We start from the raw sequence: 24,087 nt of genomic DNA, 5'->3' as shown, positions 1-24,087 counted from the left end.
CCTACCAACCAGAGGCAGGGAAATCTGAAATTCTACAGTCAGTCGGTCCGTGTACCTTTAACTACGTCCAAGTTCTTGGGGCGGAACCAGGCCATTTCACATTGAATCCCCCACGAAAAGGCATAAACAATTAAAGTATTTATAAACAATTACTTGCGTCGTAGTCTTGCTCCATTTCAGATTTTAAAATAGCGTCAGAGGTATAAGTTTAGATATTAATGTAAAGACAAGTTTAACTACTTACTTGCGATTTGCATTAAGACGGTATTTTGTCGACACCAATTCTTCGTAAAATTTTCGACCCATGTCTGGACATTCTTAACGCTCCTTACGTTCCAAGTTCCAACGAATTTACCGAAGCGAATCACCTACATTCGAGGCAAAATTTTCAGATTTTCAGAGTGATTTCTTGAAAGAGAATTTACTTTAGCGAATTACCTGTTTCCCAGGCCGAATTCCCAAACATCAAATTACCGAAATATTCCTAGGAGTGAGTCTTGAAGTGAGAATTTATCCGGGAGATATTTGGGGGGCAAAATATTCCGCAATCCTCTTGATCTAAGACCGAAGTGAATTAGTTGCATTATATAATTTGCTTTTCCGAGAGAAACATTTCTATAGACTAATTTTCGACACACGGATTTTCCTAAGATAAATTTTTGCGAATTTATCGGTGTTAATTAGCACATACTTAACATTTTCTTGATGGCGCAATACTCCAAATATTTCGAAAGCTAAGGTTTCGACCTTTCAGCGAACTTTCTAAAAGTAAGAAGTATGAGAATACACGGTGTCCATTTTTCGAATGCCACTATGGCGATCTCACTTATCTTAAGAGATAGAAAGTTGGTTAAATGGGGGCAAAGTTGCAAATTTCCGTGCTGAATAAGAATCTGAAAAGAAATTTGAAATATCTTCAATACTTTTGAAGATATGACAAAAAACGAAAATTTCTGATTTTCGTTTTTAATTTTTTTATGATAAACTAGTCGTAGTGGACATTTCTAATTAGCACATTATTCGGACACTTTTTAATGGAGACTTCAAATATGGCATCCTGTTTTTAATTACGTTCAAGATCACGGAGAAACACGTGGCAACTTTAGTTTTTCTTATGGGCGCCATATTGGATTTTGACATTTTGGGATTACGTCTTTTTTTCTCTTTACAACGATATATCACACATACTGGTTCAGTATCACATTTTTCCTAAAAATATAATTTTTCATTTTTTGAGAAGAGTGCTTTGGAAAAAAAAACGTTCTTTTGTTGTCAACAAAAGTTTGACAGTTTGATCCATCTGTCTGGTTGCAGCGTTTAGTTGTCAGAGAAGTAGAAATTCGATTTTCATCTCAACCGCTTGCAAAATTGCCTGCTCATATTCATTGGGTCTATCACCATATTGCTGTCTACATCTTGTAAAAGAACCATATTCGCCCAAGTTTTTATGCAGCAAAGAAAAATACCTCAAACTAGGTTGTTGCCCCTCTGGATAACGCTGCAAGTATGTTGCAGCAGTCATGTGGGCATTTCGATGAGAAGAGAAGTGTAGTAAATTTGAATCATATCTCTTTGATCTGCATTTGAAAAAGGCATTTTCGCAATACAACTAGCATAAACCTAAATGACACTACATGAAATAAGTCAACCTTTTGTTCACAACAAAAGAACGTTTTGTTTTTCCAAAGCACTCTTCTCAAAAAATTAAAAATTATATTTTTAGGAAAAATGTGATACTGAACCACCATGTGTGGTGATATATCGTTGTAAAGAGAAAAAAAGACGTAATCTCAAAAGAATAAGAATAAGAAAAACTAAAGTTGCCACGTGTTTCTCCGTCATCTGGGAGTTATTATAAACAGGATGCCATATTTGAAATCTCCATTAAAAAGTGTCCGAATAATGTGTTAATTAGAAATGTCTACTACGATTAGTTTATCATAAAAAAAATAAAAACGAAAATCAGAAATTTTTGTTTTTTTGAGATATCTTCAAAACTATTGAAGATATTTGAAATATCTTTTCAGATTCTTATTCAGCACGAAAATTGGCAACTTTGCCCCCATTTAACCAACTTTCTATCTCTTAAGATAAGTGAGATCCCCATAGTGGCACTCGAAAAATGGACACCGTGTATTACGTAGAAATATTTTCCGGCAACTTTTTGGGGGCGAGTCTTCGGGGAGAAAATTCCCAGATGCAAACTGTTCGAGGACGAATTCTTGAAAGAGAATTTACCTGAGCGAATTTCTATTTTCTTAGAGCCAAATTTAGCGAACACTCTTGAGGGCGAATCTTACCAGGCGAATTTATCCGATCGTGTTTGCCTATGGTGTATTTCCGTTCCGTTTCTGCGTTGAATATACCAATAGGGAGTATTTAACTGAATGCGCCTTTAGTGGGTTAATATAGAGTGTGAGATGGTACCACTGGGAAATGACACTTGGGCTTTTGTCGTTGTAATGACAGGTACTTACTTTACGAAAGATGTTGAAATAATAATTTAATTATTTATCTAAACGTCTTAACGTGAATGGGAGTTTGCTAACCTTAATCTAGGTAAGCATATTTTTCATATTTTTGGTGTTTACAATATTTTTCATTATTTCTAGGTTAGTTTATATCACATGTTCTCGACAAATTCGAAGTTAATTAATACATCATCTATTCTCTATTGCATTTATATGGGGTAAGCAAGGTTAATCGTATCAACATATGTTTGATTTCCCAATTTTAGTTCCTTTCCCGGATATCTTATATTGGTTCTCTTGAAACAAGGTCTTTTAGGAACAGCTGTTCTTGTTATTGAAGTTAAATGATTATATAATTATGTTAGCTATCGCTGATTATTCAGACAGGAAGCTAGACCCCCCCTAGTTCCGAATTTTCCTAAAAGCGGGTTTTGAGAGGCGAATTTTCCACAAACATTTTACGAAGGCAAATTGTGCCGGGATAATTGAGGGTCGAGTAGTCTTGCGCGAATTTACCGGTGCTATTTATATGCATTGATCTTTCTTGAGCGCCAAGGTCTTCCGAGGGTGAATATTTAAGCCCTGAATACTTTGAGAATTTTCCGAAACTCGTCGCGTAGAAAAATTTCGGGGTTGGACGGGACAGACGAACACGTACTGTAATGAAAATTTAACAATGCGACTACTAGTATCAAAAAATGTTGATTTTGATTGTTACTAAGATCCATCGTAAATAATTTCCAGTTAAGCTACACGTTTATTGCGGTCTCGAATTTGACAGACACAAAGAAAAGTATATTAACCTGCTCGGTATTTGTAGATCCTCTTAAAATAAGATTATCGAGGCAATAAAATGCAATAAAATTGTTTGCCTTTCGAAAATTAAATAAAAATAAAATTTGGGATCTCGTCTCGTATTAAGAGAAAAATGTCACCGCGAAATATCCAACTGTTTTAACAAGGTGTTGAGTGCAAATTCGGGCATTTTTATTGCACCTGCAGGGCGCGACGCATTTTATTAATACGATTAGCCGAAAAAATCTCAACGAATTTGTAAACAATTTAAGCAGATTGGCCACGACCGCGCGCGTAAAGGGGATATTCGTGATCAATTATTACCGTTAGTGTTTACGGTTTAGCGATTTTTGACTTGTTTTCTTTTCGTGTCGTTCAAACAAAAAATGGTCGTTATCGATACTAAATCAAACAAAGGCAAACATTTGAAAAGGTTCACAAACGGGAAGAGGTACTGAGTGTGTGTGCATAGGGAGGCAGTGGCGTTCGTGAATTACCAATATCCCCCGGTTGGTAATGAGCGGCAGCACGAGCTAATCTTTCAGTTTCTCACGGTATACATATATAGTTATACTCTGTATATAGAGAACACAAATCTCGCTTTAGATAGTATATGGTCGAGAGGCATCGCTTGGTTAGCACGAGCGCCTAAGGCTGTTATAATATTTTCTTGTAGTAAGAAACGCTATAACAGTTAAATGCATTGAATTATCGTAAAAAAGGACGAAATAGTGCGCGCTAAACGGGATTTTTTTGTGGTTTTTATTGTTAATGATGCGCTTATATACCTAGCATATATACTCCCACACTTTCACTCATCGTACCAATGTAACGAACAGATGGTATTCAGCACGATCTAAACAAAAAATCAATCTATTTTAGTGTTGTAGAAAAGAACTTTTTATTCTTATTTGCATTCTAATTTATTATTTACCCTTTTCAATTCTACTCTACGCTTCGCATAATTAGTGGTTACTCGCAACAAATTATTTTCGATTAATTGCTCGTAAGACATAATTTATTTATGTAACAGTGGCGTACCAACTTAATTTTCCTATGGAATAATCTTAAACATTTGACTTGGTCTTAACTTTGAATTTACACTTCTTTTGTTTTTCCATCGCTCCGAAAACTTCTGCAACCTAACAAAACTACGGAGATATCAGGAAAATTCATTATTATTTTTCAAAATATTAACAATTTTAGCCATTGCATAGAAACAATCGTTTAAACAGCTCTTGGGTCCCCTTCGGTACGAGGTTTTGAAATGCAAGGACTGCAATTGGGGTAATAAAGCGATGACCGCGTAAATCTTCTTTGAGTTTAGAAAATAAAAATACTTCTCACACAGAGATAAATGCGGACTATCAGGTGGACCGTCCGGGGCTCATTTTAAATTTCTTCTTCTATTTACTTGGTCTGCTTTAAAACTAACGAATCAGTGACGACTACGCCACGGCTCGTGCGCTCACACTTCGCAAGCCAAGCGAAGAATGTTAATCTCGTCTCCGCGCTTACACGCCTTATCCTATATTCCATTCTAAAGATACTCTTTCTAAGAGTACCATATTAATTTATTATCATGTACAAACAAATTTCGCCTACATTAGCGCGAAGGTTTTCACAGAGACACAAATTTTAGAAATTTGCCAAAAATGAGTAACTACAGATATCCATTTGTAATAAATTGCGTATGTTAACATACAAAACGGTGTAGATTGTTTTTTAAGTTTTCATGGTACCATAGGTATCTTGATTATTAATAGTGGGTTTTGGAATATTTTTTTATAGATTGGATCATGGGTCATTTAGCCAGACACAAATTGATCTGGCTAATACGAATAGCCGCAAATTAAAGCTACAGACACATGAGTGAAATCGCTTTTTAATTTTAAAATATTATCCGGCTCTTTGGCCCTCTCCCCATTATTTCACAAGGTATATCAAGACATATAGGAGCATTTCGTTTCCAAATTTCCTAATACGATAATGTCATTCCATATGAAATATTGCGGCGGACTTGAGTAGTCCGAAACGGCGGTTCTGGTGGCTCGAAGAAAAACAGTAATTAGTGAAACCAACTTCAAGTTTAAGAAAAAAAAAACAAAATCATTATAAATTACCAGTATACATAAATGTAAAAAAAAACTATTGTCGACAACAGCGTTGCAATTGACGGGATAGAACGGTATGGTCTCGAGCACCACCAAGGTGTGCCGTCTTGCTCTTGGACAAGTATTCGGGCCGGTTACGGAATGGTTGCCCCAGGTAATACTCAACCAGAGAACGGAACTCCAGGAGTCGGACACTTCAGAAAATAGCAGCGATTACGGTCGAGAACAATGTAAAAGTAAAATTAAGGCACTGCAAAGACTGTGCTGTAAATACGTTGCGATAAGTTCAACGTTAAACCAAACGAAAACGGCACGGAAAATCCCGAGGCAGACCTTGTTTTCGAATGCGAAATAGCCTTCTAATTTCGGATAGTTTGCACCTGTTCCAGCGCGCGCGTGGACAGTCATTATGCAAGGTCAGCAAAACACAATCAAACATATTGCACAATTAGGTGCTAATTAGGTGCCAATTAAGTGCCTATTTCCGAATCAAATGCTCCTTTAATTTTTAAATTCTGGCACGTTCTTGCAGGTTTATATGAACTCAGCAGAGCACTACCTTAAAAATCCAATAAAATCAAAAGTGACCTAACGAATAAGATTAATTAGGTGCTGATTAGGTGCTAATTAAGTGCCCTATTTCCGAATGAAATGCTTCTTTTATTTTTAAATTCTGGTACGTTCCTCCAGGTTTATATGAACTCGGCAGAGCACTACCTTAAAAAACCAAGAAAATGAAAATTAAACTAACTAACAATTAGGTGCAAATTAGGTGCTAATTAAGTGCCCTGTGTTTAAATTCTGTGCCGTTTTTTTTTTATTTTTACTTCTTGGGAAGTAATAATGATATGTGTATCACTAACACTTGAAGTTCACTTTTCATTTTCTTAGTTTTTTAAGGTAGTGCTCTGCTGAGGTCATATGAACCTGGCGGAACATGTCATAATTTTTTTTAAAAAGGAGCATTTAATTCAGTAATAGGGCACTTAATTAGCATCTAATTATTAGTTAGTTCATTCTTTGTTTTCTAAGGTAGTGCTCTGCTGAGTTCATATCAACTTGGCAGAACATGTCATAATTTAAGAGAAAAGGAGCATTTAATTCGGGAATAAGGCACATAATTAGCACCTAATTATTAGTTAGTTTACTTTTCATTTTCTTGGTTTTTAAGGTAGTGCTCTGCCGAGTTCATATGAACTTGACAGAACATGTCATAGTTTCTTAAAAACAAGAGCATTTAATTCGGGAATAGGGCACTTAATTAGCACCTAATTAGCACTTAATTATGAAATATGTTTGAATGTGTTATGTTGACCTTGTTCTACTAGGTTCATGAGCATCCATTATATTACACAATTATACTGTGTATCTCTCTTTTCATGCGTGGAACTTGAAAATTTTCAAACATGAACTAGGATAACGTTATAATACGTAAGTAAAGTTTCTATTTGTTTGGCATGCTTGCTTGCCTTTTATTTTTCTTAGTAAAATTTTGGTAATTTTTTTAAGAATAGCTTAGGGTTTTTTGCAATACAGCATCTTTCTCTCATCACCTTGTTTTCTTATGACAGGCTCTGGTTTTGGTTTGTTCGCATTCATCTCACAGAAAACCACGACTTTGGAGCAAATTCAAAAACGCACGGCCATGGCCTTGATCCAGAATCGAAAGACATAACCTTGATCCAGCATCCAAGACCATGACCTTGGGAAATCCCGGGACAATGGCCTTGGAAAATCCCAGGACCAAGACCTTGGGAAATCCCGGGACAATGCCCTTGGGAAATCACAATTTTGTACAATTTGTAAAATGACTAAAGTTCAAAGAACACTGTCCTGCTTTTTTTTATTGATTTCAACCTCAAACTGTAAAATTGTTAAAGCTTCTGTAGCCCACGCGCTCAGGCATTGTGGGTTCGAATCCCGACGGCAATCAAAAAAATTCTCCGGCAATCAATGGCGACGCAGGTCCATGGCTGCGGTCCAAAATAGCATCTAAGATGGCGAGTTCAAAATGTCATCCCAAAACACCGCACCACAGATCAACTGCCGAAATAGGGCACCCCCCGGCCAGCTGCCGTCATTTGACTTTGAATCCCGGACCAACTGCTAAAATTTGACCTTGTTGAATCGACTACGTACCCAACATATTTCAGTTCAGTTCGGCAAAACTGACACTTATCTTTATTAACAAGGAGCCCCTATGCAAATTAATCGATCAGACAGCATTTTGAGATGTGAGTCAAAATCAGAAGAAACGATGATCACGTAATCGAGATAGACTAGCACTTTGGGTTATAACTCTGGTCCCCGAATTTGTTCAATAATACGTTGCTCTGTGCCGGTGCATTCGTCAGCTCAAAAGGCATTCTGCAAAATTGATACAAGCCCCGTACAGACACGGTGAAAGCAGTATATGGCCCGAAGATAAAGCCATTCCAACTCGCCAATATGCGAATTTGATATCGATGGAGCTGAGGAAACGTGCGTCTGGCAGTTGGTCTAGAATCGTAGAAACGTAAGGGATGGGAAAAGCATCTTTTAATGTGACTGAGTTTCTTCCGATAATCGACACAAAATCGATATCCTTCTTTGGAATCAATAATATTGGAGATGCCCACCTGCTTTTAGAAGGTGCAATAATTCCCTGTGCTAACATTTTATCAATCTCTTCATTGATGATTTTCTGCTTAACAGGACTAACAGGATAATATCGTTGTTTTATCGGGACCACGTTAGGGGGTCGTTTCCTTTAACAGTAAGAAGACCATGTAAAGCGATCGACACTCAGAAGAGATCTATTCACAATAACAAAAATTGACCTCACGGTTAGATCCGAAGTGAAATTCCAGAAATGATCAGAAATATTAGGTACAATACCCATACGATCCCAGAAATCCATGCCCAATAGGAAATCAGTTGTCGATGTTAGTACTACCAATGGACATTTCGGTTTTTCAGAGTAATGGGCGTCGTCACATACCCCAATAGGGGTGATGGTGCTACGACCTAGGTTGATTAATAAAACGTAAATGTTAATCTTGTAATTTAGAAAACAAGAGTTTCATTAATAACAGATCTCGGTGTGTCCGAAAAAAGGCATATCATTAATGCGGTCTTTCACATAATGTCTCAAATCTTGGCCTACTTACATGTTCCAATAAAAAAATCTTATTTTGGTTTAACCGAGGCATGAGGAGCGACGTCGTCTTGGTAAGTAAACTATCAGAGAGTCTGGGTCATTTTCCCGAACAAAATCTACACAAACGTACAGTAACGCCCGTAATGCCACACTTATAGCAAAAGAGCTGCCGCGGTTATTTACATTTAGTTCGGTGGTGCCCAAAGCGCTGACAGTTCCAACACGTTGATTGATTAGTCTCGACAACCTGCATGAATGGTCGCTTCGGTATCCGCACTCCCCTCGCCCTAGCCATACGTTCGACCCTATCCACGAAAGAGTTTAGGGTTTCACCCTTGATATCTCCCAAAAATTTAATTCCTCCTTATTTACCGGAGTTCCATGTACTGAAAGTTTAGGTTTGGGTCACAGGAGTAGTAGGCTGAGCTGGAGTTCTCCAATCCTTCACATACATACACAATATTCTCAAGTATAAACAGTACCAAGTAATATTAACTTACCCCGTTAATAATTGTAATTGCTGATACCTCAGTCGGACAGCCAGCCAGCCACAACGAATATAATAGCGCATTTTTGGATAAAAATCTCACCGGGACTAATATCGTCGTAGACTTAAAGGTGTCTTATAATCAATTCCCGTTGACCCAGTGACCTCGTAGACAAAATGGCTGCACCTTTCTTGATAATGAACCGATGTCCTTTCTTATACGGTACAGATGGCAGGAAAGAATTGAAACTGGTGCCCAGGGCAGAACTTAAAAAGGATCTGACTTCTATGAGGAGCCCTAAAAGACACATATGTGACATCCCGATTAACGGATCTCCCACATACCAATTAAATAAGAGGGCTACTCGTAAGAGAGTTCCTATGAGAATGCAAAAATTAACCAGGTGGAAAACACAATGGCTGTACTAACTTGTCGATAAGTAAGTGAAAAGAAAATCCACATCAAATTGCAGAACCCCGTCCAAAACTCGAGATCAGCAGGTTCAATCGCCAGAGATATATTAATATGAGATTGCAATTAGAACCACATTTTTTTCCAACTTTCACTTAAAGTGTCCAATAGAAGGCGTTTTGCAGTACAATATACGTATTGTACTGTCAGAAGTAAAAAAAAAAACGAAGAAGCGCTCTGAATCTTACGCGAAAACGAAAGGCCCCGTAAGTAGCGGCCACTACACAACGCTTAAGTTGTTACAGAAGTTGTCAAACAAACTAATGCAGTGACCGCAAACAAAACAAAACTATATTATTATAGTGATATTATTCAAGGAGCATATTGTAATGGTTATTATTATGAGGATGTATTTGCATATGGTACGTTGTATAAAAAGTACCCAGAATGTATTGTAGAACGGAAAATGGCTAGAATATACGAATGTGTTATTTCAAAAATCAGGTATAGACATACCTGAGGATTTTTCAGGGCGTAACAACTAGAATTATTAAAGAATTTGTTTATTTCATGAAAATATATGTTATACTTATAGGAAACGTTTGGTGAAGGAGGTTCACTGTAATATCTAATTCCGTGGATTTATTCAAAGAAATAAATTTTTATCAAAATGGATTACAAAATTATTTGACAAAACCAAACAAAGCATAATCTAGAAATGTTTAATTAGTTGCCTATAATTGCGTGTTATAATGTAATAAAATTCGGTGCGCTTTCTCCAGAACGAAAGGGTTGATTTGCACCGGGAATGTGATAACCTTCATTCACCGTTTTTACACAAAATGGTGACGGTTTCCGGCCTCGTGTCTGTACATACTACCACCAAAAATTGGTTCCGAGTAACTTAATTAGAGAACGAAAAGATACGGTTCAACAGAAAACATGGGAATTGTCCCTCCTAACTGATTACGGGGCAACGGCATGTAATAAATCTTAAATTGCAGCGCAGATGGAAAAAAATATTTAACGGAAATTGAAAACGTTAGCAAAAAGGTAAATGAGTAAACAATTAAGTACATTAATGCGAAAACTATTTGTAGTTGATGCAGCATCAACAGGAAAAAGTACCCTACACTGATCCCTTGGTGAATGTCAATGTGTTGTATATACGGTTAAACGGACCTCTTACCTACTAAACATGAGAACTATAAGTAACGGTTTCACTATAAGTTAATACTCGAAATTGAATACCAAAATCCAGCTGGAGACGAAGTCCTAATATTTATATGCAAAACGAAAATATTAACGAATATTATTTTTTTTGTAAATCGGCGGCATTATGAAAAAAAAAAACCGACATTAAGATGAATTATGATTATGAAGCGCGGTCATCGTAAAAGATTTTAAATTCACGTAACACCGGGGTGTCCAGAATTCTAGAAAAAAAAATATTTCAGACCTTTATTCTTGTTGACAACTTGGCTTCTAGCTGCGCGATGGCATTTTGTTATATTATTAATTTATGACGAATTTTTCGACAACGCCGCCGTCGCAAAAAACCGAGACGAACAGCTTGGTGAGGATGCGAGCTGAAGAAGAACGAAGAGAAAATTTTGTGGAACCGGGGATGACTCGACTTTTATGTTCAGTTTTGAAAAATTATGTCTTAAACCCACCGTTTAAAATTGCAAACATTAATTTTCGATCTGGGTCAGACTCGGGTTTTCTCCTTCTTTGTACTGATATTAATTTAGTTCATTACTTTGCTGCTATTACAGCTTTCAAATCGGACAAGAGCAATTCAACTTGTAACAACTTATTATGAATACAAAACGTAAAACTATTAAGGGGCCCATAAATCCAAGACATTTCATTAGATACGTCAGATTTATAAAGTAGTTCTTTTGTAAGGTCTTTGTGTGCTTTATTTGGCGGCGCTCTTCGACCTTTCTCTTCCCATACCATGCGGTTTGTTATGTTTAGATTTAGAAAAATCGGGAGCTTCCCAAAACCTCGTGCACCTGTTTCGCCCTCATTGTGTAAGTGTCACTCCTTTGTCCCCGTTAAGTGCTCTTAACTGTGAAAATTTGAAATACGTGCGAATTTTTATTATATCGCCACTATCATTTATCATAAAACTGGCGAGCTCGAATGCCTCAGACATATAAATGACTGGCATTATTTCAAAAATGTAGATCTTATCTCAAAAATCGATGATCGGTAAATATGAATTCCTTTATAAAGTAGCGGGTAAGGGGCCATGTTAAAATTCACAGAGGGAGGGCAAAGCTCACAACAGATCATGTCAATGTTACTTAAAACGAATGTGCCATCTAATGTTGAAATGCCAAAACAAAAACCTATTTCGTGCGTCACTTTGTTATTGCCCATAGTTGAACGCGTACGTTTTAAAGGTGATGACACACCCCAAATACCACCTCGTGCGGCGTACCCGGCTATTTTATGTTCATTCAAATGACGCGGTGACCGAACAATTTTTATTATAAATAGGCTCGGTGAGGTATTTTATTTTTGTCAGTTACGATTTTGTGATCTATCGGACATACTTTTTTTTTCGGGAAGTCACACTGTGCACACTACCACATTAGGGTGTAATTTATTCAAAGCAGTCTTCTCGATTGTGTGATTTATTTTTCGATTGCGCAAAGCTTCTTTCTTTCTTAACACATTCCTGCAATAGATTTCTCAGCAAATAAATTAGTATACCGACGTCTCTTCTCTATCAGTAGCAGATGTAATTCACGTATAGTTATCAGATATTATCATTTGAGACCTAGCCAAACGCGTATTTCACTAGCTACATACATATAGTGTAACGATACACTTTACAATTTCATGAAGCTACGATGTACGATGTAAATCTCACCAAAAATCCTTAGTTTCTGTCACATTAAGTATGTAGTCGCTAAATCACTTTCCCAAATGTATTTTAGAATTTCTTTCAAAACACGTAAATGAACCTCCCACCGAAGTTTTTGCATAAACAACTATTAGAACATGCGCAGATCAAAATGCACATGGCAAATGTGTAAAATTTACTTCTGGGACATCCAGAATCCAGAGTTTTTGGATATGTAAATTGTAGCGGTTGGTTGCGATTTTACAGTGTAGTGATTTTGACACCTATGATTTTTGTCCGTAGTATGATTATTGGCTGCCGTGAACTTTCGGAATTTGCACGATTCGAGATCTTTTTGTAGAAATATAGCGACAAGATGGCGACTTTGTAATTTAATGGACACTTCGAAAGTTGTTACTGATGTAAATCGGTCAGAAATCGGGACATCCATTTGGTTGTTTTGCATAAAACAGATCGGGGATTGTCCGGATGCCGTTTTGACGGGAAATTGACCTTTTTCTACTTGGGTATATTTGGAAAGACGAGGAAATTTTTTTGGTTACTTACGGAGATTGCAACTAGTCGTGCTTAGCTAGTTCAATTTGAGCGTTCTTCTTCTTCCTGAAGGTAAGGATTATTCAGAATTTGTGTTTGGTTGTTTCGATGTTACATGCGATTTTTATTGGATTCCTCGGAAAAGGTTTTTGTTATACCATGCCGCATAAGGATTTAACCGTTGGGACCTTAATTTGCATGTATCTGCATTCGTAGAAGGAAACCGTGTAATTGGTTGAGTAACCACCGCTGCCCGACGACACTTAACGGAAGATCAGAGCAGTCAAGCCGTTTTTGTGACTTAATCAGGCCGTCATCGTAGCCTTCAGGGGTGTATTAGAGCTGGCGAACGACCGCATATGCAATCTATAAGAAAACTGCCGTATTAAGTTACTGCGCTGCGAATGAAATAAGGGGATTTGAACTACACTGATATTAGGTACTGCCCGCAATGGGAAACGAGTTAAAAAGTCATTATGCAAACATAAATGACTAGGCGTATTTTTTTTCCTAATAATAATAATGCTAAGGCCGAGAAAAATACCGGTAAGCACAAGCTCCTTGCCCTATTCCTTTTCAATTGAACCGCCTATTGTCGAACTATGTTGAGTTTCACACAAGTTGTACCGCCAAAAGTATTCAATTAGCGAAAAAGTAGAGAAATTAGAGATCGCTGTTAAGATAATAATCTGATAGTAATAGGGAATGTAATCCCGCAGCAAAATCTCAATCCCGGTATTTGCGGGATTGTTAGATGTTAATCCCGCGGGATCCCGGTATTTGCGGGATCCCGCAAAACTAAACAAATTTGCAAATAAGCAATTCTGTGCGGTTAACTTCTATATTAAAATAAATCGCTAATTATCACAATATTTAACAAAAAAGTACCTTCAGCCTAACTTAGAACTCAAAAAAACCTCACCTGTAAAGCACAAAAAAATGAACTTCTAAAGTACCTCAAAAATCATTTTTAACGAAAAAAGTTTAACAATTATTTAAAAAATAACTTCTCCGTTATGCGTTTCATTAACAAAGTAAACAGAATCGTCCCCTTGGTCGACAAATTCCTCAGTCCCGCAAATCCCGCGGGATCCCGCTCCATTTATGTGCGGGATTAATCCCGCAAAAATGGTGCGGGATCCCGGTATTTCGGGATCCCGCGATCCCCCGGTATTGCATTCCCTAGATAGTAACAACCGTAAGGACGGACGGGCGGATAGACGGACAATCTGGTCACAATGGTGCCTTTTTTTAAATTTTTGTCCTGCTGTCACTGGAGATTCTGATAGTTTTGTTCTTAGTGGATGGGTAATGTGTTATTTGGGGTACCAGACTACTAGTGCACTAGTACACCTTCCGTGTAGATGAATATTTCTGGTTGGGATGCGACTTCCGCATCAAAAAGATGTGATAGCTCTTCCCTAATATGTATTTGAGGGGTGAGTGAGTCCGATCGCCCTTCTAGGATAGGCAATGCCTTAATCGTCTCGCCCAGAATACGGAAGTGGCACACCTGAGTACCTCTGCTATTTAACAACCTCTTAGTTTTAAGACTCAGTGATGGCAGTATGGCCTGGTCTCACGTAGAGATCTAGTGAAGGCAGACCCAGACCCAGAAGGGTCTGTACTGCCACAGGACAACATTCGGGGATGGTCCCCACAGTCTGCCAAATGCGCGGCAACATTTCCAGAAAGCCCTATTTGCTGTAGTGTTTTGTCACTGACTGAAAATTGGAGTTGATTTTGGAATAGCAGGGGAGCTCGAAGACCTTTCCTTCTTTGTGAAGGGAACTAGCTCAATTTTTGTAGGGTTGATGGACAAGGAGTGTTCCCTTACACCATTATTCGGTTATTCTCAGATCTGATGGATTATTGTTAACTTCCATGTCGGATTATAACTTACATTGGACCACCCTCTCTTAGGGGCAGTTGGGGGTTGGGGTTGACTGAACCTCTTTGTGCGTATAGGTTGGTCTGATAGCTACCTATCAAACGCCGTCACTTCGGAGCGGACTCCCCTCCCCCTCCCCCCGCGCAAAATTACATTCATATCGGTGATGATTATTTTAGGTAGGAGACATTTTTTTACCTTGTAGATAATTTCAAATTAAATTTATTTCATTTATTAACGGTTCTCGAGATCGTTTATAATGTTGTATTGCTGTCTGTCTGTCCGTTTGTCTGTCCACCTGTTCGTGTGCACGATAACTTTGTGTAGATACGTCCGATCACTTTGATCAAATTGTTACAATTGTTTTTCAGGATATAAGAAAGGTCACTATTGTTTTTGTGGCTACCTATACCAATGGGCCAAAAAGTTACAGCCCAAAAACTGCTCAAACCTCAAAAAAGGCTTCTTTTATAACTCTTGTTGCAAAGAACATATCAATGCCCGGTTTTCTGTGTTAGTGAATATTCCTTAAACCTCAGGCACCTATGCAGATTTAAAAAAATATTGCGCATGCGCATTCCAACTTTTGTATTTGTGCAATCCCAATTTTTTATTTGTTAAAATATTTAAATGAAATTTTGTATGTAGGCACCTCGAATAAAAGTAAAATTTAATGCCCATTCAAAAAATTTGTTTTACAAGCTACTCTGATCTGGGGAGATAGAATCTACCCCTTAAGGTATATTGTAAAAACGATGTATGTGTGAAGATCTCGAGGATCGTTCGGTATTTAGCTGTATTGGATTTTTTTCTTAAATTCTCAAATTGTCTCAGATAATTTTAAATGGTGGAATAGAATCAAACAAGATTAATTTGCATTAAACGAATGGAAATAGTGACAAAAATTTACTTTTAACTGTCAAAAAACCTGTCATTTTCTGACGAATTTCGAAACGCGAAGAACTAGATTTTTAAACGGTTAATTAATAAGTAAGGTAGCTCTTGATAACGTGCGCGAAACCGTTAACAATGAAAAAAAGTAGTTCGCACACATGACAAAATTGAACTTAAACAGTAAATTTAATTAACAATCGGTTCAGTTGTAGAAAAAATATTGTATATAACGCTAGCGCGAAGTTATTTCGCGCATTTGACTGATATTCGTCTCGTCAAAATACCTTCAGTCTCAATGTGCGAAATTGAACTTCGCGCTTTTGTTATATAAATAACTATTATGATAATAATGTTCTCGCACGTTAAATTTTAATAGTATATTAAGATACAAGTGTATAATTAAGTCTTTAAAGCACGCGCAACGATTTTAATGGCACGACGCGAAGCGGAGTGCCTTTAACGTTGCAAGTGCTTTAAAAACCAATTATACACGTGTATCTTATAGTGTTTTTTATTATACCTGCAGTATAATTTAAAAATAGGAATTACAATGAAATCATATTGGCGTTATACTGGAATACATGTCTAACTAAGTGTGGTGTCACACTATGCGTTTTTACCGCTCCCGCTAAAACGCTCCTGTTTGACGGGATGATAATATCACACGTTATTAAATGGTACCAGTTCCATATATGCGTTTTCGACGCACCAACCGGATGCAACCGCATCCTGTTGCCGCTGCGCAGGATGATATGACAACCACAATGACATGAAACCACATGTTGTTGCACGTTGGTTGTCATCAGTTGTCACACTGAGCGTTGCAACCGAGTGTTTTCTTAGGTTTACAATGTTTGATGTCGGTTTATTCATCGAGTGCGTGCATGCAAAATCTGCACTGTGGGAAAAACAATCTAAAGAGTGTGTAGCTAAAAACTGTAGGGAGAAATCATGGGTAAAAATTGCATTTTTGGACATTCGGTAATATACAAAAAAAATTTTCTTGTTCATTCGAATTTTTTCATAAAACTTCTCGAACCTATTATTAGATTCTCGTTCTGAATTAAAAGGTTCAATTCAATATTGACGATATATCTGCTTCCGCAATAACCCCTCCGCCTAAAGCGCACAAACCATCTTTACCATTGAGTTAGAAAACTAAATCTTTACCAATATAATTGAGACATGACACTACTTAGACTGCCAAAATATAGCAAAAATGCATCCCGTTAGACCGGAATAGTGTGACAAGTAGATCTCATCCTGTCAAACCGCATCCGTTTTAGCGGGAGCGGTAAAAACGCATAGTGTGACACCACACTAAGTGGGTTGGGTGTTCGTAATTTCACGATTGCCATGGAAATGTCACTTGACGTTTGCTTATAAAAATCATCGTCTTTGTGAATTAAACGATTTCCGTTGAATAATACACCGTGCATTAAATCGCTTGTTGTAAAATCTAAACAAACGTTGGTAGGTGTAATATCCAAATCCAGTAAAGCCTAAAGAATATGAAAATTTGTTTCCATGGATGAATAGGAAGTTACTAGTTATAAAGTCTTAAATGCATCGATAATGCTGGCATATATGAAGGAAATGACAAAGATATTTAAATCTCCTATCTTTTGGTGCATTCATTCAAAACTTCAAACAATACTGCGAAAAAAGTGGAACAGATTTAGAAGCAGACCCTAAATTACGCGTGTTTGTGAAATCTTCAACCAAAGGGTAGGTACAAGTCAAAGAAATGTTCTGCATTTACAGAAAGCGACCTAAGAGGATTTTTTATTTCACCCAGACGACAGTTTCAAAAGTCATACTTGAAGTATCATTGCTTAGCAACTATAAAACACATGTCTTTTAAATGACTCTTTTCGCACGCATTTTATTGTGTAAAACGGAGATTGTGATTCAGGTATAATAAAAAATAATAAAAAAAACATTTTTCAGCCCTTAGGTTAAGATACAAAAAATCGTGTAAATTTTAAGGTCAAGATTTTTTGAAATGAAACTTAAACAATTGAACAAGTAAAAGTAATTTTAATTGAAATTAACTGCCTTATCACCAGCGTGAACATCCAAAGAGAAAAAGCACCTCGAAAATATTGCTGTGCTGGATCCGACCGCATCAGTCTGGACCGATGTGGTTAGACCTTTCAAAGGTTAATCAAATAAAGGATTAAGGGACAGGCAAACATTTGAAGATAAAAAATTATGACAGAAGGCCTTCGAGTCGACTTAAAAAATGAATCGGTAACGTGACTATTGTTTTTACGTTAAATATATTAATATACGAATAATCATAATTGATGGATGTTGGTAGCGGGTAGCGGTGTAGCATTCGGACTCCTGCAGACCTTATTACCAAAGCTGCAGGTGGCTCTAACCCCATCCCATGGAAACCGTGATCGACGCAAAGCACGAGCGCCGCTTCTTCCGTGAATAATCGAAAATTAATAAACGTTTTGCAGAAAAGCGCCTTTCTACGGAGAGAAGAAAAACCATCGTTCGAACCCCGACGGCGCTCCGAGGGTGGTGAACTTCTTCGACGGGGTTATTCGTCAGTGGCGCGCGATACCGTGGGAGCTTCCGCGGAACCGGATTAGCTTTTTAATTTTTACAGCGTACGCGATATCGAGAAAGGGTTTTTCGGAAAAAAAGGAGGAGAGAGAAGGCCGCGGGCTGCATGTGCATCATCAGGCAGGGTATTTTAATTGTAAACTATTAATGCGGCCGGAGTGGTCGTCATATATTACGGATGCCCTCGGGTACGGCGCGGACCCCTGCCGAGAGTTCCCAATGACCATAGCAGCATCCTTCACAGTGGCCTACTCGCATTTTTTCATTAAATTCGTTCTTGCGAAAGGGAGCCTTTTTGACGCTATTCGTATATGAATCGATCCGTCGATTAATAACGCTCTCAAAACGAATATGGTAACGTGGTGTGAAGTTATGTGTTTTGCATGCTCAAAGGTAATACCAACTTTAAAATACGAAACGATATGACAAATGTAACGCCGGTAACGAGAGGTATCGTGTTGCATTTATGGCCTTTATTTGCTTCCATGTTCACGTTTTGTTTATATTTGCGTCGATTTATGTGAATACCGCCGCTTTTTACGATTTGCAATTAAAGTGAACTACTATTATTGCCCCGACGTTCCCTGGAAGATGCGTTTCTCTTTTTTTTTGGATACCGAAATGTGAATGCAAGTCAGACCAAAAATGGATAAATCTTTTACTATCTATTCCGAACCCCAAGCCACGTGATTTAAAAAAAATATATATGGGTCGTTATTAGATGAAATGCGAAATCATTGTTTTCAATTAATTTGATAAAACATTTTAAACTGATAAAGTTTGCAGAAGTTTTCCTTGTGTACAAATTCTTCATCTTTAGACATAATTTGTTAAGCATTATTTTGTACAAAATAGACATGTGCGATAAAAGTTAATGGGTTTGAATAAGGTCCGTTAATTATCCATGAATCGATTTTAGTTTTCTAATGGTATACGAAAATCCAGGATTAAATGAGGAAGATGCACGGATTACGTAAATATAAACCTAAAAGGAGACTCCGCCATTTGACCTTACATTCCAAAGAATACAAAGAGGTGGACTGCCGAATTTGGGGATTGCGCTTCGACTACTTAAATAGGTCTAATTAATGGTAATTAGTTGAATGGTTTATTTATAGAACAGCCTCCGATTAAGTCGAGATTACATCCGTTAGGTGCGCTCTTAAAAAACTTGAATTTTGACACCGATCTCGCATTTTTTAAATGTTTGGGAAGGGCGTAATTAAATTTTAAAAATTTAAAAACCCGTGGCCCCCCCTCCTCGGCATAGCCGAATTTTGTGTGTGGTAAACGCTTAATTTACATTTGGTGGTTTACCGAAGCGTAAGTTTACGTAAGAAAACTTCTCCCATTTTTGCTTGTCCTACTTACGTTATTTAATCGTTACTTTTTTCAAGTTTTTATCGGATTTGAGTCTGGTAAATCGTATTTTACCTGAAACCGTCAAGAAAATCTAAATTTCAGGGCTATTTTGACATTAGAAAGTTGATCTTTACCTGACTAGTACTGTAATATTTTTGCCTGACTCCCATTACAGTCGTAGTACATGCAAAATAACAATTAGATCATTCATTGAATAAGTTATTCAATCAACGATTGGATATTTATAATGCAGACTATGTGGATATTTTTGAAATATTAATACACCTACACAAAGGATAATGGTCTTTTAAATTACTAACAATTAATGGAATATGTGTGGAAGTAATTATTCCTTTAGTTTTGCGCCAGTCATTAAAAGGTTTGTACGCCTTGTCGTACCTCTTCCTTGACTTTGTGGGGAGCGAATATTGCACTACTGCTTTTGTACCTAGTTATAAAGACTGTATAGTTGAAAAGTACAAAGCATAAACTGCAAAGTGCATTAAAAATGACACTGATTGAAATCTCTATGGAAACAATTAAATAAAGTGACTTTAACATGCGTGATTACGTATCAAAATTTCACACATATGAATAATTTAATTTGGAAAAGTTATCTACATGTTGCGGTTTCAGGTAAAATTTTATACATAATACGTCATGAAAGGGAGTCCACCTGACTTGGAGGCATTAAAGAGATTCTCGGACGCTGCGCGTCCTCGTACTTTTCAATAAGCCTCCGCGTCATGTAAACGACCACTTTCATGACTTATTATGTAAATAACTTTTTTGCGCGATCGGTCATTTCTGACTATTTACCATGGGTGTTTCCATGACAGTACGTAGAATTTACCAGTTGGATTACGACGACGCCAAAATTACTTACCGATTTAAAAACAGAACCCAAAAATACTTACCGACGCCTTTTTAAAAATCAACAGTCGGCATTGAATCTTTAATTATTGTTAGGTACATTTAAAATCCTTACATTCATAAAGGAAGTGCAAAGCTAGTTACATCAGACACATGCACGAAATTATTAATTTCAATTGTGACATTTAAACTGGTTGCCGTATACCATACCACTTCTATCATTTCGATTTATTCTGCTCGTTAATTTCTTAGTGCATAGTTATATTGGTTGGATAATTTTAATTTCGATCGCGCAAAAAATGTTATAAGCACGTCGAACGTTAAGGGTTACCGTTCTCAGACAATAATTGGAGTCGTCGCTTCGCTCCTCCTCCAAACAATTGTCTTCGAACGGTAAAAATCCCTTACCGTTCTCCATACTTAATATACTATTACCAGACTGACAATTTTTACCAGACTGGAAATTTTGCCTAGCAACCGCAACTGACATCCATCTAAACGTGAAATTTGATTGATATTGATATTTGTCAAACTACTGTCAGATCAAACAAATCAAGTGATCGACTTTTGCTTTTATTTTAATGTGTACCTACAACATTCTAATCAAAATGGTATTTTAATAGAAATAGAGCAGTATGAAATAAAATGTTTTACATTATTTGTATGTTAAATCAGTTAACGTTACTCGTTTCGAAATTCCTGCCTCAGCTACGCTTCGGCAATAAACATCTCACTCGTTAACGTAAACCTTGATTTACCATACTCATATGTAAATAACTATTACATTCATACCGTTTAATCTTTTTTCTTTTACATTAATTTTACCGCACCGTAACTATAACTTTTGCTTTTTATTGCACAATAATTGCTACGGCTCCGTTAATTGCAGGGTAAGCTTTTTACTACTTTCCGTTTCATTAATTATAGGAGAGGTGGGGGATATTGTCTCGCTTTCCTGCAATTCCTTTCCCGTAGAAACCACTACCGAGTCCGATTATTAACTGTTCCCGCTTTAAGTTTGTTTTACTATTTATTAGTAGCCGCCCATCGTTTGCCCTTTGGAATTCCTGGGACCGGCGTTCTCCATTTACCTGAAGATTACCTTTGACGGCACCTTGTCCAGAAGCAAGAGAGACCGAAAACTGGTGTTGGCGCCCGAAGCACCCCCGTTCCGCTTTTTCCTGCCGCCGTTCTGCCGACTATCGCCGCCGTCACCGTCTACAACTTTTGACTTGTAAATTACTGCAGGATTTTCCTTATTTATTACCTTCATTAAATTTGATTGTTGTAATTATACCGTTTATTTTTTGTGTGGAAAGGAGAACCGCCACAATTGGAGCGCTTGCTTCTGGCGAAAGTTTGTCGCAGTACAAAGTATAACTTGTCCGCGTGGCTCCTTTCGATGTCAGTGGGTGACCGGGGAGGGGGGAATTAATGTTATCTTTCATGGTATTGTAATTAAAGGTCTCAACAAAAGGAACTGTTTTCTACCAACTACCGCCCGTCTGTTTGACCCTATATCAAAAGAGGGGGTGGAGGGGTGGAACTGGTTTTATCCTTCATGGTACTCTAATGAAAGGTCCCAACAAAAGGAATTAATTTCTACCAACCTCGGCGCTTTATCGTGGTCGTACATAATTCCTTATATCTCAAGAACAGATTCGGAGGAGGGTACTCACAAGGAGCGATTGCGACGTCTGAAAAAAATATATATTTATTGGTGATGTCAAAACTTTAAAAACTAATATCTCGAAAACGGTTTGTCGGAGGAAATTAGGTACTCACAAAAGCAAAATGAATCCTCAGGACGAGACATATCTATTGTCAGTGCAACTATCCGCAGAACGGAGTGTTGGGGGAGGGTACTCTCAAAAGGCGGAAAGATCGTCTATACGAGACACATCTACTGCGATGTAAAAATGCAATAAAATACAGGGTGTTCTATTTAAAATAAGAAAGTTGCTAAGCATATCCGGTATAATCGGAAGTGAAACGATCGTGATAATCTTTTCTTCCATAAATAACTATTAACCCAACAGCGATACGAAAACACTGAAGATTGTTTCGGATGTTTTTAAGGTTCGATTTCGAACCTTGTGTCAACATTTTTCCATCAATACATTTAATGCATCTATGGATACGACGTTCATTTCGATCTACTTAGGTTATAAAGCCGCAAAACTTACTTCCAAGAACGAAAACAGCAAATATTCTCAAGTGTATCTGGTAATGAGGTTTTAAGTTTAGGAAGGTATTATGAATACGTTTCTGAACTATGTCCATGAACCTAGCAGAGCAAGATCAGCAGAACACAATCAAACATATTGCATAATTAGGTGCTAATTAGGTGCCCTCTCTTCGAATTAAATGCTCCATTTTTTAAATTATTACATGTTCTGCCAGGTGCATATGAACTCATCAGAGCACTACCTCAAAAAACCAAGAAAATGAAAAGTGAACTAACTATAATTAGGTGCTAATTAAGTGCCCTATCATCGAATTAAATGCTCCTTTTTTTAAAAAATTATTACATGTTTTGCCAGGTTCATAAGAACTCAGCAGAACACTACCTGCTAATTAGGCGCTAATTAGGTACCCTATTGCCGAATTAATTGCTCTTTTTTTTGTAAAATTATTACATGTTCTGCCAGGTGCATATGAACTCATCAGAGCACTACCTCAAAAAACCAAGAAAATGAAAAATGAACTATAATTAGGTGCTAATTAAGTATGTCCTATCCCCGAATTAAATGCTCCTTTTTTTTTAAATTATTACATGTTCTGCCAGGTGCATAATTTAAAAAAAAGGAGCATTTAATTCGGGAATAGGACACTTAATTAGCACCTAATTAGTACCTAATTATAGTTAGTTCACTTTTCATTTTCTTGGTTTTTTGAGGTAGTGCTCTGCTGAGTTCATATGAACCTGGCAGAACATGTAATCATTTAAAAAAAAAGGAGCATTTAATCGGGAATAGGGCACTTAATTAACACCTAATTATGCAATATGTTTGATTGTGTTCTGCTGACCTTGCTCTGCTAGGTGAATGGACATTTCAGAACTTTCGAGTTTAGCTCGATAAAAAGGATTAACTAAAATCAAAATTAAAAGCTATTTTTCACCATCAACTAGGAACGTTATATACAGTGTGTCCAAGATAAGGATGCCTATCACTTTCATTATGGGCCACGTAAGAAAGTAAAGTTAATCATGATTTCTCCAAAACGAAACGGTGTATTGAAAATCTCTCAACGGATTCTTGTAGAGCTCAATGGCAATGAGAAAGTGTTTTTTTTATGTTTTTGTATCTATTCAATTAAAATCAGAAAAAAATAAAACAAAATCGGCTCATTTCGGTTTCTCACAAACTATCTATGCATACTTAGACATTATTGGAAATCTTTGGAAAAACAGACACGAATCCTCTCCAAAAGATTTCAAAAATCTCTATAGGAAGAGTTTGGAAATTTTTAGGAATTCTGTTACCGGAGTTATTATTTTGAATGTGCTTATAGGTGCCTTCAGATTAATAATTATACTCAACCACGACACGTTAGATCTATGTACTATTGGATGTAATAATGTGTTCAGTAATTAATAAGTAGTGTGATCTCAATTTTATCTTTTGTGTTTTGCGACTTTTACTTACCCTT

The sequence above is a fragment of the Photinus pyralis genome, unplaced genomic scaffold (genome assembly GCF_008802855.1).
Source record: "Photinus pyralis isolate 1611_PpyrPB1 unplaced genomic scaffold, Ppyr1.3 Ppyr1.4_LG8, whole genome shotgun sequence".
In the NCBI taxonomy this organism is placed as follows: domain Eukaryota; kingdom Metazoa; phylum Arthropoda; class Insecta; order Coleoptera; family Lampyridae; genus Photinus; species Photinus pyralis.
This window is presented reverse-complemented; position numbering follows the sequence as displayed.